The following is a 13,220-nucleotide window of genomic DNA, read 5'->3' on the forward strand; positions in this document are numbered from 1 at the left end:
TTCCAGCTTGGAGGAAAACGATAAACCTACATATTCAAGAAATTCAATGAATCCCAAGCACAAGACTATGAAGAAAACCACATCAAGGCATATGATAACCAGATTGCTTAAAAACAGTGGCAAGGAAAAGGAGCTAAGAGCATCCAGAGGAAAAAGACACATGGTATACAGGGGAACAAAGACAATGTTGACAGACAACTCATCCACATGGTGCCAGCCAGAAGCTGGGAAGACGCATCCTTGAAGTATTGAAGGAAACAGTCAACATAAATTCTATACCCAGCAAAAATATCTTCCTAAAAAAAGGTGGCTGAAGAAAGACTTTTTCAAACACAGAGAGGCTGAAAGAATTAGGCACCACGGCACGACAGCAATCCTAAAGGAAGCCCTTCAGGCAGCAGGAAGACACCAGTGGACAAGAAATCTTCATTATGTTAAATGACCACTTAACGGAAATGCAAACGGAAAAGAAATTTATGTGACACAATCAAGTAAGCCTGATGCCTAAAGTCGCAGTACATTTTTTAAATAATTTTTTGGGTTTTATTTTATATTTGACAGAGAAAGAGAGAGACAGAGCATGAGCAGGGAGGGGCAGAGAGATGGAGACAGAATCCAAAGCAGGCTCCAGGCCTCGAGCTGTCAGCACAGAGCCTGAGGCGGGACTTGAACTCATGAACCGCGAGATCACGACCTGAGCTGAAATTGGACACTTAACCAACGAGCCACCGAGGCACCTCAAGTTGCAGTACATTTCTGAAAACCCTGAGGTACATATCAGTGTTCAAATATACCAACTGGAGAAACATTACCGTACCCTATTTGGTTTCAAAACATTATATTCTCTGGACTGCCTCCCACACCCCAATCACTGCTCTATAGCTTTCTAGTATCCTCCCTGGAATGGGCTATTGGAGACTCTTGATGGGGAAAATGAAAGAATAATAGAAGTTTCCAATAAATACCACAGTGAAAAAAAATACCCATACCTCATGTTCTTAGTCTCTTGGTGTCTTTCTCTTGTCTCTTTGGAAGGCTGGGTGCTGATTTTTCTACTCCTTTACAAACAGAGAGGTGAAATGTGTGTCACTAGGTTTTTAGGTTTTATGTACATCTTGTAAGTATCAGTAAAAATATGAAATGAATTGTATTTAAACATCCAGCATATCAGTTTAGGACAAGAAAAGTAACAGCCTATTGTACTGACTCCTGTTTGGGCAGGGACTCTGTTTTTTTTTTTTTTTTTTTTTAATTTTTTTTAACATTTATTTATTTTTGAGACAGAGAGAGACAGGGCATGAATGGGGGAGGGGCAGAGAGAGAGGGAGACACAGAATCCGAAGCGGGCTCCAGGCTCTGAGCCATCAGCCCAGAGCCTGATGTGGGGCTCGAACTCACCGACCGCGAGATCGTGACCTGAGTTGAAGTGGGACACTTAACCGACTGAACCACCCAGGCGCCCCTGAGCAGGGACTCTATTAACATTATTAGCTCAGTTAATTCCCCCCTCCCCCTCCCATGACGTTCTGAGATGGCGGCCATCTCATGAGATGATGTGGGGTTTCTCAACCAAAATATACCTCCTTGCCAGTAAAACATCATTAGAACGTTTTCTTAATGTGTCTGTAATGTCCGATTTGCGGCACTGGGTTTCTTCCCTCGTATTTAGAACGATGTCAGTACTTTCGGAGACCTTGTATTTTGAGAAGCTGCTAGCCCCCTACTTGCGCCAGATAATTCCTTTTAAAAGAACAATGTTTTTGTAGACAGCCCCCACGAGGCTGACGTTCTTCGGCTCCTGATTAGGAGTATCCCACCGGGATTGATCAGAACGTTCCGGAAATAACCAGCATCTGCATAGGACACCTAATACTAGAGACTTTTTTTTTTTTTTTTAACTAGAGACCGATTTTTTTCCCCCTCTTTTAATTTAAAAGGCTACAACAAAAAAATTAAATGACTTTCCTGGCTTCTGTTGGTCATACATGGCTCCCATAAGCGAGCTGGCTCACTGTGGCTATAATTAACCTCCCACGTCACCCCTGCCTCCGAGTGAAGTCAAAGCCTAAATATTTCAACTGATTCCTCGCCAGCCACAGCCAGACTTCTGACTCTCTAGGGCTTGCCCCCACCTCTAGTTTACAAAGTAAATTGCTGTGAGAACTTCTATTTGGTGGACAGCTCCAGTGACTCAGGGCTGAGCTGGGCGTCTTTTTCTTCACCTTGGGACCAGCTCAGGTTTTACAGCCCTTAGCTGCAATCTGGCACCATTATTTGAAACCGAGAACAGAAATGTGGCTAAACTACCCGGGACGTGATTTATTTTATTAATGAAGCAAGGGGAAGAAGATTTCACAATGTCGCACCATCGTGTGAGTGCTCCCGTCCCAAAGCATCCTCACGCCGGGTACTTCGAGGTGTTTCTTCTTGTTCTGTCCGTGCTCAAGGTCAAGGGGAGCTGATTATAGCCCGTGGCTCCTAACCTCCCACTTTGTAAACCCACCAACTGACTCCTTAACCAGCCCTCGTCCTGATGCATTTTCTCCAAATGTGTTCTCCGCTCTGACTCTCCTCCGAACCTTCAGTGGTTCCAAATGTTGACTGTAGACTCTAAATGGTTATTCTGCTTATTCTAATTAAGGGTCTTGCTCTAATTAAGGGCTGGGCGTGTTGTGGAAAGTCCGGTGACTTAGAGACTCTGAATCGTTTCACTTACGTTAAACGTGACAAGTGCACAGAGAGTCTCTAGAATTTATTGACTGTTGTCCTGTCTTTGACAATAAAGCTCACGGGTCATCCCCGAGGTGGTGTTTTTAAAATCCTCACTTTCCCGGGAGTGACAAAATAAGAATGAGTCTGCACCAGCTCCCTGCGATCTGACAAAGGGAGACTGGACGTGCGTGAACCGCTGTGGGGGCACGAGTTTGGTGCAGGACGTCCCCTGAAGCATCCGTACAAAGAACATCGCTCAGACGAGTCCTTGCCCACGCCTTAATACCAGATGTAATGGCAAAGCTGAGGGGAAACTACCCGTTGCTCATCATAGGTTCTATTTTTTAACATACACGAAGAATAAGCTCGTTTGTATGCAGCCTGAACGCCGTCTCTCGCTCTTGCAAAGAAACGGTTCCTCACTGTGCATTTCTGCGGTTTTATTTTCTATGCCGGCACGTTACTCCAAACCACTTTGCGTTTCTTTGGCGATCAGTTTTCCAGGGATATTTAAACGTTTGGCCAATGCAGCGTCCAAAGCATCGTGGTTACATCGAATCTGAGTGTGTTTCACAAACTTCAGGTAGCAAGCTTGGAAAGATATTCAAGTTCATTACTGTCCCATCGGGACCGGATGGGAAATGAAGCTCTCCGGCTTCTGTAGCTTATGTCGCGCTCTATTGCTCAGACGCTTTAGACTTGTCTTCCCTTTGACCTTGGCGTATGATGTACATGGAAGGCTCCACTAGACAAAGGCTGTAAATGTTGCTTAAGCACATAATCTTTCACTTTTTAGAACGCCTTACAAAGAGTAATGGTACCTTAATCACAGCCAGGATATCATCACCCAGTTGAAGGAGCCCTTTTTATTATCCACAACACATGCCCGCAGGGTGGGGAACACACCCTCAGGAAAACGTTCTGGCTTGTCCTTCTTGTCCAGGTATGTTCTCCAAAATGGTTAAGTTTTTGATCTCGAGAAACAATAGTTTCCAGAACACCGTAAGTCAATTGCTTTTTTTTTTTCTAGTTGACCAATGAAATACCCCTGCAAAATATATATATATTTTTTCCCGTGGTCCGGATTTAATTAGGACGTTCAAAGTATGCGGTTTTGAAGGTTTCTGAACCACAGTGCTATGCTTTAAATTGGTACTTCCTTTTGAATCTGAAGGCAGGGGGTGACTGTGTATACAGGACGCACAGCTGTTCTGGGCACATTGGCAGTCGTTCCTAATTAATCGTGGCTGTGCAGTGGGGCCTTGGGTAACTTCTTCCAGAGCTGAGCTGGCAAGACCGTGACATCAGCATCACGAGTCATTGTTCTACAGGGAAGTGTCAGACTACAGGGCGAGCACCAGTGTCGGAAGGGCTGGGGAGGGGGGCTGGTGCCCTTGCCCTCACGGGCCACATTCACGCTCACAGCCCGGCTCCCCCCGCCCCCCCCCTACCCCCCCCCCCCCCCCGCAGCTGCCACTGGGGAAACACTGCGTGAGGGTTTGGTAGGAGTTTTTTCACGTTAATTATATTTCGATTTGAAGTCTTCTTAAGAAAGGCCTAGAAAGTGCATGATTACTGGTAAGATGGGGGTTGACAGAACAGAAGCTCAGAAATTGGAGGTCTTAGAAAGGCTTAGAATGTTTCAAAGAGAACGGCATATTTTATTATAGTTATCGTCTGCATTCATTTAAAGCAACCAGTCTTTTTTGCTTCGTTTTTATTTTGTCCAGCAGTCAAATGCATCTCGTTTTGGATACCCATCCAACGAATAGCTTCGTCCTCGCTTAGAGGTTCCTTGATATCTTCATGTTACTGCAGAACTGTTCCTGGATGTAAGGTTAACGAGAGCCGTTTACCAAAAATCTAAAGTGCCTTCAAAGGTATTTTTCTTCACACCTGACAACTTGGGGTGACACGGGCTTTTTTTTCGGCTTGACAACTTTGGGATAGCCTCAAACCGTGCAAGGAACCAGGGCGACCCTGGGCTGTCCAGATAGAGCAGCTAAGGAAGAATTTAGCTTCCTTCCTCTTAGAACCTCCCTAATTTTGCACTGACGTGGGGGACCTGGAGACCCCTGCCTTATTTGCTTAGGTCCTGAGCATCTCTGATGAATTAGAATGGGCCAGAAGGTCCCTGATGGCTCCACCTGCGAATGGGAAGCATGCACGTCAGCACGTTTTAAGACCAGGCAGTGGATGGCTGGGCTCACGTGACCCATAATAAAATCTGCTGTTGGTCTCGTGATGCTTTTCAAATTCGAGGTCCTTTTCACAGAAGCTTTTCTCATGGGACATGTCAGTGGAAATAAAATATTTTCTTTCACACATTCTCTCAAAGCACACACACACACATTCACAAATTCAACTCAAGTTCCAAGATATTTGGTTAGCATTTTTTTTCAAATTTTATTTTATTTTATTTCATTTTATTTTATTTCATTTTATTTTATTTCATTTCATTTTATTTTATTTATTTCATTTTATTTCATTTCATTTCATTTCATTTCATTTCATTTCATTTCATTTCATTTATGTAATCTTTAGGTCCAATGTGGGGCTTGAACTCATGACCCAGAGATCAAGCGTCCCATGCTGTATGGACTGAGCCAGCCAGGTGTCCCTCGGTTAGCATTTTAGAATAGATTTAAAAAAATTTTGCTTTAAATGTTTATTTATTTTTGAGAAAAAGACGGAGTGTGAGTGGGGGAGGGGCAGAGAGAGAGAGGGAGACAGAATCCGAAGCAGGCTCCAGGCTCTGAGGTGTCAGCACAGAGCCCGATGCGGGGCTTGAACTCACGAACTGCGAGATCATGACCTGAGCCGAAGTCAGATGCTTAACCGACTGAGCCCCCAGGCGCCCCTAGAATAGATTTTTAAATACACATTTAGTTTGTCTTTTGCAAATGAGTGTTAAGCATGAGTAAATTAGAGTATAGGTAGAAATGTCTTCTGAAATATTTAGATTTGCTGATTTCTTATTGCAGTTTTTTCTGTTATTGTTTTAGAGAGAGAGAGAGAGAGAGTGTGTGAGTGGGGGAGAGGGGCAGAGGGAGAGAGAGAATCTTAAGCAGGCTCTATGCTCAGCATATGCTCAGCATGGAGCCCGACGCGGGGCTGGGACCATGACCTGAGCAGAAATCAAGAGTCGGACGCTCAACCTGGGTGACTGAGCCACCCAGGCGCCCTTTAATTGCAATTTTATATTCAAGCAAATTTTTAATTGTAATTTTGTATTGTAATTTATTTTTTTATGCTAGTTTAAGTTTGTTGGCTTAGTTATTATTATTATTATTATTTTTTAGAGTTTATTTACTTATTTAACTAATCTCCACACACAGCAGGGGCTAAAACGCATGACCCCGAGATCAAGAGTCGAACTGCCCCCCAATTGAGCCAGCCAGGAGCCCCTGAAACGTTACTTAAATTATTTCTATCTGTGCTAGAAAATGGGCCTCACTGACACTTCTGTCTCATGTAGATTTTGGGGGGAAAAATATGAATTATATCCTTCTAAAATCTTTTATTAAATTATACTTTAGTGGTGAGTTCAGGATCAATTTTAGAGCATCTCTACGTGAGTCTTGCAGCAAAGATTTTGCCGGCGAAGGAATTCCGAGGACCCGGGACCGAACGCAAGTAAGACAGGGTTCTTTGTACTTTTCCTAGAAGCACGGATGACTTTGTGGAGATTTTTAGACTTCGGTACAGTAAGACCCGTCACTATCCGATGAGAGTAGGTCCACTCTGGAGAGGTCCTGAATTTCCCTGTAACGGGGGGCTTTGTGGTGCTTTTCATCCTTGGCACGTGACCCGTGATTTGACGTTGAATAGTGTGGCGTTGAAAAATGTATGGTTGGGGCGCCCGGGTGGCTCAGTCGGTTGAGTGTCCGACTCTTGATTTTGGCTCAGGTCATGACCTCACGGTTCGTGGGTTCCGGCCCCGTGTCGGGCTCCCCACTGATGGCACGGAGCCTGCGTGGGATTCTCTCTCCTTCTCTATATGCCTCTCTCTTCTCTCCCTCTCTCTGTCTCTCTCAAAATAAGTAAATAAACTTAAAAAAAAAAATGTATGGCTGACACAGTACTCTTTCTCTCTTTCAATTCCTACGTCTGCCCAGTGGCCGTTTGCAATTTTTTGTGCCCGTCTGCTGTGTGGGTGTCCGTTCTCCCTTTGGCCATGACCCGCCCAGAGAGCCCCTCCAATTCTGCTTCCCTTACTCCCCCGCGGCAGGAACCCATGCCCGAGGGGCCACTGCACTCACCCCTGCGTGCTGCTGAAGAGACGATCCCGGAAAGACAAGCCCCTTTGGACTATAGGTGAAAATATTTACGACGACTGCCTTCAAATTTGCCAGAAGTAGCCTGCAAGTTGCTGGAGTCAACCGGAAACGGTATGTATCTACGTTTGTTCAAGACAGTAGCCGTTACTCTAGAAACCTTCGACGCTGAAGTACACTCTTTAATGAGTAATACACATTTCACGGGGGTTGCCTGCAAATCCAGGAGTCGAAATCTTGGATTATAAGAACCGGGCTGTTTTCGTGGTTCTACGGATCTCTTTTTCCTCAGTCATCCGAGCACGTTGCCCACCGTGCCACGTGGTCTGTGTGGCTCTGAGATGAATGGCCCTGCAGTTGTGGTTTCTGTGATCAAGGGCAGGTCAGAGGACAGGGTAACTGGAAAGCAGGAAACACCAGCGGCGAGGATGAAAAATGTCCACCCGGGACGTGTCACGTACTTAACTGTAGTAAGAATCTTCTTCCTGTCTTGCAGGAAGGCGCATAGGTGGTGTTTTATGCAACAGAGTCCCAAGAATCTCCGAGGGGGGCCTGAGGACGGGGCTCGTGTCCTGGGCCTCTCCCTCGGGGCTGCGTGCTAGCTCCCGGGCCACCTCCCCGCCCAGCTCCCAGGCGTCCGCCCTGGCGGTGTTTACCAGGGCTCCCTCTCCCATGCACGCCTCTGCCCTTTCCCACACTTGCCTGCACGGAAGTTGCAGGGAAATTCTGCTTCGTTGCAGGAAAAAAAAAAAAAATCTCTCCGCAGAAAGTGAAAGTTTTTCAAACATTGTTCTAAAAGTATGGAAAATGAGAGCCTTTTGAAAGTCACGTGCATAGTTAAAATAGTTAGCTAATTCAGATGTTAACTAAAATTAGTAATTCAATAATCATTTGCTGACATTGCTTGATAAGTCATAGCAAAGTATCACACTAATGCAAGAGGCCAGTAAGAAAGGAAACTGGGTGGCGTAGGCTTACGGACGCAGGGAGAGAGGGTGCATGGGAATTCTGTGCTTTCTGTGTGATTTTTCTAAAACATAAAACCCCAAATCTAAAACCGCTCTGAAAATAGTCTTATTAATTTCTTTAAAGGCAATTATTTTATATATACATGCACGTGTGTATATGTATGTACATGTGGGCATGCATTTATGGTGTGTGTGTGTGTGTGTGTGTGTGTATAAACGTGTGCGTATGACCACATGTGTGCCAGCCTCAGTGGGAGATCAGGACGGCTGTGCTCCCGTGACTGTTCGTCAGTGTCTTTAGGTGACACATACACCCATGTCCCCTGCAGTTGAGGGCCACGGCTACGTGTTTGCCCAGGGGGGATGAGAGCACATCATGGGGGGGCTTGAAGGTGGGTGCCCCAGGGCGGGTGGGAGGTGAGGGCGTGGGGGGGAGGGGCGCCGCGCTGCCTTGTGTTCTCCATTTCCTCTTACCGACTCTCCCTTTGTGGACACGGTCTGCACACCGCGGGTCCCAGAGGGCTCGGTCCCTCCTGCCACCGTCAGCCGGGAAACGCCTAGTGCTCTTCCCTGATAACTCCTGCCCCCCATCTGCTCTCCCCGCCTTTCTGGAGCTCCTCTCCTGCCCCCCATCTGTTCCCCCCCCACTTCCCACCCCGGCAGCTCCTCTTAGTTGATCCTGGACTTCTGTGGATCTCTGCATTTCCTTCCATGTCCTATCTCTTTGCCTCTTGCATCTCTGGATTCTAATCTCTTGGCTTTAAACGTGTTTTTTAGTTTTCACTGTCGCGTGTCAATTTCCGAAAGTTCTTTCTGGGGACTCGGCTGGGTGTCTCACTCTTGGTTTCAGCTCGGGTCATGATCTCACGGTTTGCGAGTTCGAGCCCCGTGTTGGGCTCTGTGCTGGCAGTGCAGAGCCTGCTTAGGATTCCCTCGCTCTCCCTCCCCCATGCTTCTGCACTCCTCGTGCATGCTCTCTCTCTTTCTCTCTCTCTCTCTCTCTCTGCCCCTCCCCGGCTCACACACACACACACACACACTCTCTCTCTCTCAAAATAAATAAATAAACTTAAAAATAATAAAAGTTCTTTCCGGTTTTCGAGTCCTCTGTCTTCCCACCGCTCTGTTCTAACCTCACAGGTGGGACAGCCCCTCCTCTGAGGTCACACGTCTGTTGTACTCGGAACCCCCCCCCCCCCAGCCTCACCTCCGCATTGTCTGCGTCTTCCATTTTCCACTTCCCCGATCCTTTCCTTCCTCTCGCACTGGAGGCGCTCCCCAAATCCCTGGCAGTCCTGAAGCTTCTTTGGGGATGGGTAAGCCAGCGGACCCATGAGTTCCGCAATCACTCCCCAGGCCGCCCCCAGATGCCGTGTAGACCATTCGGGGCTTAGGTGTGGTGGGCGGTCGGTGTGGGATTCTCCTGCCTGTGTTCTGGGCTGGGGGTCTGTGCACCCGATGGGGAGAGTCTGGCTCAGGTGCGTGCATGTGCACACATGCACACACTCATATGCACACACACACGTGCACACACACACACGCACACACTCCTACACAACATGCACACACTCTCATGCGCACACATGCACACACCTGCACACACACATGCATACAGGTGCACACACGTGCACGTATACACGTGTATACACATGCACTCATGCATATGCACGGGGTAAAGAAAAGTCCATCTGACCTTAGGAGGGAAGCCGTCTACAGATAAAGTTTTGTAAAAGTTAGTCATTTTTTCATGTATTCAAAAGCCGTTCCTTCGATCTCTTCCTGCTTCCCACTAGATAGGCTTTACATTTGAGCCACATTCTCGAAAAATCAGCGTTGCCTTTTCTCTCAACAAATTGAAAATGAGCATTTAAATAACGCGCCATTTGCTAAAGCTTTAAAGCACGCAGGAAACCAGTCGTCCTAAAGCCGGGCTGGGTTTGGAAGTAATTTGAAGATCACATAAAGTCGTTTTCATCCGAGTCCCCTCCAGCTGTAGAACCCCGCACGCTTACGTGAGAGGGCAGGTGGGAACGTCTCGGGACCCGTCTCGGCCAGGCTGGGTGTGGTTTTACCACCCGCGCCGTCCAGACCTTTGGATCAGGAGTCAGAACGGGAATCGGTTCCGGAGGGCATGCCAACCATGGTTTCCGCGGAGCCCATTTTGCGTCGCGGCACGTGTAACTTGGGCCCGCTGTTGTTTCCTGACCTGTAAGTGACAGATTACTGTAGAAGAGTGAATGTGTTCCTCTGACCTCTCAAATTAATAGTGAAAAATAAAATACGAAAGTCTCACCGTTGCTGACGGGTAGGAGTCCCTGAGCAGGTGGGGAGAAGGGGGAAGTGAACTCTGGATAATCTCGTTCCCCTTTTGTTCTGGGAAGGTTCACTGCCATAAACACGGCTCACCTCGTTTTGGTAGACACGGGAGTTTCCCGCTTACCTGAAATTCGTTGGCAGGCGGTGCTGAGGAGGAGAGAACAGTGCTGTCCAGAGAAACTACTCCCCCCACCCCCCGATGAAATCAGTGTTCATTAATTTTGCTTATTATTCTGTGCTGACATTTCCCTTGCAAATTCAGGGCTCCTTACCCCCAAACCTCTCACACCGAAGATCTCCATCCGCCGTGACACAGGCGATGACAGAATTGGGGCGTCACGTTTGCTTCCTCCTTCAACACACGTACCGGTCCCGGTGTGATAACGCCCACAGGTCCAAGGTTGTTCTTTTGTCCTTATCACGTTTTTTTTTTTTTTTTCCCCTGGAAGAACTTTCTAATCTCCACCTTGTCAATCCACTGGGAGCAGTGGGGCAGGTCACCGCATGGATATACCCGGGGTTCACCTTACATTACTTTTGATATACTTTGATACGTTTTTGACATATCTCATGTCGTTTTGCTTTTTAAAAGTTAATTTGTAGTTGATAGACAAATAGCTCATAGATGGACAGGTGCTAGATAGCTGGCTGGTCTTCCATTTCCGGCCGGTCCTGGATAAACAGTAATGCCCATCTCACGCTTTCCTCCGTCTTGCTCCGTTCACAGAGATCTCTGCGGTCACTCCAGAGCCGTGTGCAGACAGTGCCCTTCTTCCCTTCTCATGACCGCGCAGTACCTCTCCGAGCGGAAGAGCGAAGGGGCCATTCAGCCCTGGCCCCGTTGGTGGCAACCCCATGAGGGTTGCGTCTCAGCTCTTGCTTATACAAATTATATGGCGTTTTAACAGAATTGGGTCTCGTTGTGGAAACGGCTGCAACTCGCTCTTTCGTTGACTATACTTTGATATTATTGTATTTGTCCACTTTCATGGGATTAATGGGAGATTAGGTGGGTTCAGTGCACCACTGAAAGCCCATCAAAGGGGGAAGACGGTCAGAGCCAAGGCTCGTGCCAGGCACGGGACACGCAGACGCCGTTCTGGGCCCGCGTGAGTTTCTTGATACCCACAGTTCTGTGAAGTGGGCACCCTTAGTTTCTCCTTCCTCATTCTACAGGGGGAGAAACTGAGGCAAGAGCCGCCGGGAGGTGGCAGAGGGAGCCGGAAGGCCATCGGCAGCTCACCCCGCCTGCTTCCGCCGGGCTGGGTGCCTGGATTTCACCGAGAGACCCAGGAGGGCAGAGCCGGGCCACGGTCCTCGGGGCCGGCAGCCGTGCCCGGCCCGCCCCGGGGTGCACCCCGCGTATTTGCGGAGCGAGCGAAGCACCGTTTGGTCGGGAGGCTCGTCTGCGGGGCCAGCCTGACGCCAGGGCCGCGGCTGCAGTGCCCACGCTCCGTCCGCAGATGGCAGGCGGCCACCTGGTGGAAACCCTCCCTTGAGAATTTGGAAGGACCCCAGGGCGTGTGTGAGAAACAGTACCCGGGGCACGTTCCTTTCCAAATAGATGTCTTGGGGAGAGGAGTCTTGGCGGGTGAGGTCTGATCGGGGGCCGCGATAGGAGAGACCCGGCTGGCGGAGGAGGCGGGTGCGGGGCTCTCGGCCCCGGGGTGGGCGTGAGTCACCGTGGGGGTGGGGCAGTCCCCTGGGCCTTCGGTGGGAAAGCTCAACCTCTCGTCTCACGGGCAGAGCAGGGCCCGGAGGCCGCCGACCTTCAGACGCCTTGTTGTAGGATCCTTTTACTTGAGCTTCAGAAAGCGCGCACCTGACTTCCCTGCCTCTTCGTGTCAGAGGGCCTGTCCAGACACGCGAGGTCTCATGCCCCGACTGCTCGTTTCACTGACCTTGAACTGTAGCATCGGGGCTGCGCTGTAGGGGCTCAGCAATGGCTGTTTCAGAGGCGCCTGGGCGGCTCGGTCGGTGAAGCGTCCGACTCTTGATTTCGGCTCAGGTTATGATCTGTTTTGGGGGGTTCGAGCCCCCCATCACGCTCTGTGCTGAAGGTGCAAAGCCTGTTTGGGATTCTCTCTCTCTCTCTCTCTCTCTCTCTCTCTCTCTGCCCCTCCCCTGCTCATGCTTTCTCTCTCACTCTCAAAATAAAGAAATAAGCCCATACAAAAAAAAAAAAAAAAAAAAAAAGAAATGGCTTTGAAAAACACAAAATACAATAGAAAATACAGAACAGCCTGCAAAAATGTGAGTCTACTATTTTTGCCAAAAAGAGGACTGGCCTGGCTGTACGAAATAGGGTTGAAGTTAAATAGGAAAGCTTACGGGTCTGCATCAGTCAGGGTTCTTCAGAGAAACAGAACCCATAGGTTCTGTTTTAATGTTTTTTAAAATATTTATTTGATTTTTGAGAGAAGGGGACAGAATGCGAGCGATGAAGGGGCAGAGACAGAGGGGGAGACACAGAATCCGAAGCAGCTCCAGGCGCTGAGCTGTCAGCACAGAGTCTGACGTGGGGCTCGAACTCACGGACCGTGAGATCATGACCTGAGCCGAAGTCGGACGCTTAACTGACTGAGCCACCCAGGTGCCGCAGTAGGTTCCGTTTTATATAGACAGAGATTTATTATAAGGAAGTGGCTCACGTGATTTTGAAGGTTCACGAGCCCCGAGATCTGCAGGTGGTTCCGTAAGCTGGAGACCCAGGACAAGCTGCTGTTTCAGTTCAAAGGCCCCCGGCCAGGAGGAATTCTCTTACTTCCTCTCAGGCCTTCAACTGATTGCACGAGGCTCACCCACATTAGTGGCGGCAGTCATCTGTTTTGCTTGGTCCACTGATTCAAATGTTAGTCTTACTTCGACACACCCAGAATGTTTGACCAAATATCTGGGCACCCTGTGGGCCGGTCAAATTGATCTGTAAAATTAGCTGTTACAGACC

The sequence above is a fragment of the Panthera leo genome, chromosome C2 (genome assembly GCF_018350215.1).
Source record: "Panthera leo isolate Ple1 chromosome C2, P.leo_Ple1_pat1.1, whole genome shotgun sequence".
NCBI classification, from domain to species: Eukaryota; Metazoa; Chordata; class Mammalia; order Carnivora; family Felidae; genus Panthera; species Panthera leo.